The sequence below is a fragment of the Arachis ipaensis genome, chromosome B9 (assembly GCF_059453495.1).
Source record: "Arachis ipaensis isolate K30076 ecotype BB chromosome B9, ASM5945349v1, whole genome shotgun sequence".
NCBI lineage: Eukaryota > Viridiplantae > Streptophyta > Magnoliopsida > Fabales > Fabaceae > Arachis > Arachis ipaensis.
In genome coordinates this window covers 126416762-126422375 of record NC_142444.1, presented here as the reverse complement: position 1 = coordinate 126422375, position 5614 = coordinate 126416762, and the positions used below count along the sequence as shown (strand labels likewise).

Sequence of the window (5614 nt, the reverse complement as noted above, 5' to 3'; positions counted from 1 at the left end):
TTTTTAAATTTGATTGGAAGCTGTTTATGTTGCATTTAATTTGATTCTCATGCGTGCTTCCATTCAAATTTCCATTTTCTGTTCACTTTATTTATATGTTGTTTGGTGATTCAGTTTCTGCTTTTTATTTGTTTAAGATACTTCCCTGTTGTGTGCCTTTAGATTGTATTCATATCTCCATTCTCTTTCTTGTTTTTGAGATGATTGACAGAAAGGGAACAGGTAAGGCACGAGCTCCAGAGAAAGAAAGAGGACTTCTCAGTCCGTTGATACCTCTGACGCTGCGTTCTATGCAAGATGTATCAGTGGGAGTGACAGAAAGGCTCAGAATACACCTCTCACTGATAAACATAAGTTCAGCAATTTGTATTTGGAGCAGAAGTTTGAAAAGTTCCTAAAATGGTACTTGCATGTTGAGAGGGAACTCCATATCCCGAATGAGCTGAGCTAGTATACTGATGATAGGATTGCTCAACAGGGTTGGAGGTTCCTAAGTCAGGAGCTTCCAATGGTGAACGCATCATGGGTCAAGGAATTTTACGCGAACTACTATACTGGGGCCCTTGATGCAGTTCACCTGAGAGGCCAGCAGATTCTGGTCACTAAAGAGGCGATTGAGCATGCCCTCCACTTTTATCCCGGATCGAGCGGAAAAGATGCATTTAAGGAGGCTGAAAGTGAGAGGAATATGAAGACTTTTGATTGGGACAAAGTCTTAGCTTTGATTGTTGAGCCTGGGAGTCAGTGGATATATGGTTCTGATAAGACGACTCCCCAAGGGATTCGTGTCCGTTCTTTGACATATGAGGCCCGTATTTGGTAGCAGTTGCTGTCCAACTACGTGATGCCGAGCACCCATGAGACCAAGGTTACTGCGGATATGGCGGTCATGGTCTGGTGTGTCTTGGAGGCTAGAGAGTTGTACCTCCCACGGCACATTAGACGATCCATGGGGCGGGCTCACTTTGTTGGCAACCTAGCCTTCCCGTGCTTGATTACTCAGCTAGCCACGGAGGCTGGGGATCTTAGGATGGCCACTAATGAGAGACCGACAGTCGCCGGCCACAAGAAGATCATTCCACATAGCGACTGGCCGGGACTTGAGCTAGTACTTGGGCGACGCGCCAGACAGCAGCCGACATCATTTATTGAGGCAGGACCTTCTGCCTTAGCTCCTTCAGCTGCAGCACCTTCTGAGGCAGCACCACCGGCATTCTTGCAGCCCCTCTACCGTCTCATCCACCGATTATCTGATGACATAGCACGTTTGGAAGGCCGCTCCAAACATCGCTATGAGCACTTAAGGGGGATGATCCTCTCCGGCGGCGTTGACATCCGACCTGAGCCAGACACTCCACCCGAGAATTATCGGGAGGAGGCCCAGCATGACGAGCTGGAGGAGGTACGGGACGGTGGAGGCGACGGCAGTGACGACTCTTTCTACTCCGCATGATCCGGAGCACCGAGGACGGTGCTACATTTTAACTGTAGGGAGGTTGTCCATATTCAGCAAGTATATTTTGGGTGAAATTTCATTTCTGAACACTTGTAGTTTAGTTTTTTGTTTTCATGCTTTTTAGTTGCTTTGTATATATTTTATCCTTTTGAAACCTTTTTACTTAGTTTGTTGCTTTTTATTTAGCTTATTGTACTTTTTAATTTTGCTTGTATATAACCTAGTATTATATGGTAGTGACGATCGGATTTCTGCCGGTAAAAAATTTTATAAAAATAATCGCGTTGTAAGTATAGTTTCTAAACTAACAGAGAATCCTTTCGTACAAAAGTTTGGTTGTCACAAGTAGCAAAACCCAATAAAATTTATAACCGAAGTATTTAAACTTCGGGTCATCTCTCAAGGAATTGCAGGGAGGTGTAGTTATTATTGGTTATGAATTTTCTGAGAAATTTTAAGAGTTAAATAACAGAAAAGTAAAGGATTGTGAATTAAGGCAATATAAATTAAAAGAGATTTATATAATTAAATAAAAAGCCTTGATTGGGGGAAGATTAATTGAAAGTTCTATCCTTGTTGGATTTTCTCAAGTGTAGTATCAAAAGGTTGTTGTTTTCACTTAGTTAACCCTTACTAAATAAAGGAAAGTCAAATGATTGAGCTAACTCTTATTCGCAAATCCTAGTCCTCTCCCTTGGGAAGGTCTAGCGTTAGTAAATAGAGGATTAGCCAACAACTTCTAATTTAACTAATCACTTGAGCATTCCAACTCAAGTGTCTCCTTTTAATCAACCCCCATGTTAAGTTGGGAGTCTACTCTGTCATCATGCATACCATCTTCGTTGTTGGGATTTTGGAAAAGAAAAGAGACATGATAATGAAAATAAAATTGAAAGTAATTAAATAAATAATAAAATTGAGAAGAAACAAATTAAATTAGAAGAGAAATTAAATTAAAGGAACATTAAACCTGGAATTGAGAAGAAGCAATCCTAAAATTAAGAGAAATCCTAAATCCTAAATCCTAAGAGAGAGGAGAGAGCCTCTCTCTCTAGAAAACTACATATAAAACCTAAAATTGTAAATTATGGAGTTGTCTTGATGAATGAATGGATTCCCTCACTTTATAGCCTCTAATCTGTGTTTTTTGGGCCAAAAACTGGGTCAGAAATAGCCCAGAAATCGTTGGGGACAAAATCTGCCACGCTGGTTTTTCTACAAAACGACGCGTCCGCATGATTCACGCGTGCATGTCATTTTTCTGTTCGGCCCCTATAGCAAATTTTATATCATTTCGAATCCCCGGACGTTAGCTTTCCAATGCAGCTGGAACCGCCTCATTTGGACCTCTGTAGCTCAAGTTATGACAGTTTGAGTGCAGAGGTCAGGCTGGACAGCTTTGCAATTTCTTCAACTTCTTGTATTCCTTCCATTTTTGCATGCTTCCTTTCCATCCTCTAAGCCATTCCTTCCCTATAAATCCTGAAATCACTTAACGCACATATCAAGGCATCGAATGGTAATAAGAGAGAATTTAAACATAGGAAAATAAAAGCCAAAGAAGCATGTTTTCAATCATAGCACAAAATCAGGAAGGAAAAATGTAAACTCATGCAAATCATATGAATAAGTGAGTAAAGAATTGATATAAACCACTCAATTGAGCATAAGATATACCATAAAATAGTGGTTTATCAATCTCCCCACACTTAAACATTAGCATGTCCTTATGCTAAGCTCAAGAGAAGCTATAAAGGAGTGAAGAGGAATGGCAGAATGCATGAGATGCAACCTATCTATATGAATGTAATTATATGCTAAGATGATTTTGCCTACTTGGTTAAAAGTAAATAAGTTCTTCAAGACAAATATAAATCAAATATCACTAATTAAAACACAGTAAAAATAAGTAAACTTGTAAGAAGACAGCTCATGAAAGCAGGGAACATAGAATTAAGCTTTGAACCCTCACTAGTAGTGTATATGCACTCTAATCGCTCAAGTGTCTAGGGTTAATCACTCTACTCTTCTCTAATCATGCTTTCTAAACTTTGTTCTTCATCTAACCAATCAACAAATATTTAGTATACCAATGCAAACATCATGAGGTCTTTTCAGGGTTGTAATGGGGCTAAGGTGAGGGTGAGTATATATGTATGGCTGAGTGAGCTATAGTATGAATCTTTGACTAACCTAAGCTCTTCACCTATACACACACTCTATGTACTTCTAAAATCATGCCTAGCTACCCAAAATTCTCACTTTTGCATATCATACTCATGTATCAACTTTTCTTTAATTTTATCACAAATGCATTGATTTTTCATTAACTTAACATTGGGGTAATTTTGTCCCCTTATTTAATTACTTATTTATTCAATTATGCTGGAAATATATATTTTTATTATATATATATATATATATATATATATATATATATATATATAAAAGCAAACCATAACATATCAATGCACATGGATATTTAATTTTTCTGGTTTCACATAAGTAGGTACCCAAATTTCTAATATTTTATCATTTAAACACTGTACACTTTCATTAACCCAAGTACCCACAGTTTCCCCACACTTAGTTAACACACTATCTTAAGCTAACCAAAGATTCAATTGGGGTATTTAATTTGTTTTTCTGCTTAAGGCTAGTGATGTAGTAAAATATAGAATAAATGGGATTAAAAAGGCTCAAGGTGGCTAACAAAGGTAATTAAAAGGGTAGGCTATTTAGGAGAAGTGAGTTAATAATCAAATAATGGCCTCAATCATATCCAAGCATGTAAATACACTAAACATTGGACATATAGAATGAAACAAAGTAAAGATTGCAATCACAAAGAAGAAAAATACACAAGAATAAAATATTATGGTTAAATAATGTAACCATGTAATTAAGCTCAAGTCTCACGGGTTGTGTGTTCTTAGCTATAATTCATGTTCCAATTTACAGTCTTCAAACAAGTTTATCACAAATTTTTCAATTTAAATTAGTGAAATGCTATAAAATAAAGTCTTTGAAAAGAAATTTATTATTTTAACCAAGTAGTAACTAAATGCATGCAATCAAACATGTAAATGCAACAATGAAATAATAAAGAAAATAAGACATTGGTGTTGGGAAGAAAATAACTAACCCATGGAGATCGGTATCGACCTCCCCACACTTAAAGATTGCACCATCCTCGGTGCATGCAGAGATGTACAAGTGGACGGGTGGCTCCGCAGCTAGTGCTCTTTTTGTTCCTTTCCTTACCGGTGGTTTGGGAGTAGCTTTATTTCTCTTTACCCTTCTTGGTGGCCATCCTGAAAAGGGAAAAAGAAAGTAACTTTTAAACCTAAGGGTTAGAGCAAGGAAGGGGATGGTACAAGTGATAATCAATGCAAGGTAAAGAAGGATGTCGTTAACACATGGTCGCGACTACATGTGAGAAGTTCATTAATGGAAATATAGCAAGTGCATGTGATGGCAAGTAGATGCAAGATGTTTATTGGCATGCTGGCAAAGGCATGAGTAGCATAGATCAAGCATTAAATGTCCAAGTTTGATTATCAACTCTTTCAAACTAACAATCTGTTTGTATTGACAATTATATTTAATTAATAAAATATAAAAAGGGGTTTTGTAAAAGAAAAAACAGGCATTAGAGTAGTAGAATAGCATAAAAGTAATGCATAATGTCATACGGACTTTTTCACAAACACATAGCATGCATAGTAAATATGTTATCAAAAGTATTAAATTGAACATGCAAGCAACCCTTCAAGAAGTAATATTAATTGTCAAACAATTCCTTAATATACTCACAAGCAAAAATATAGAAGAAAACAATCACCCAATTAAATTTCTAACACCAATTAAAGGAATAAAGAAAGAAAAAATAAAAATATAGATAATGAAAGTAAAAAAGAAAAGAAGAAGAAAACATAAATAAAAATAAGAATAATAATAGAAAAGTAAAAAGGGAAGAAGAAAAGAAAAGAACCTTGATAATGGATGTGAAAAAGAAGGGGAAAAAGGTAAAAAGTAAGAAGGAATAAAGAAGAAAGAAGGAAGAAGAAATAAATAAGAAGTGAGAAGGAAAAATTAAGATTTGGGGAAGAAAAGATAAGATATCTGGCGCTGATTTGGATAAACTGTGCGTCGCAT

The 5614-nt window shown here is 36.6% G+C and overlaps 1 pseudogene; it reads left to right on the top strand.

Moving 5' to 3' along the window:
- The first annotated feature begins 200 nt into the window (after positions 1–200).
- LOC148546234 (uncharacterized) lies at positions 201–1453 on the top strand (annotated as a pseudogene).
- The last annotated feature ends 4161 nt before the right edge of the window (positions 1454–5614 follow it).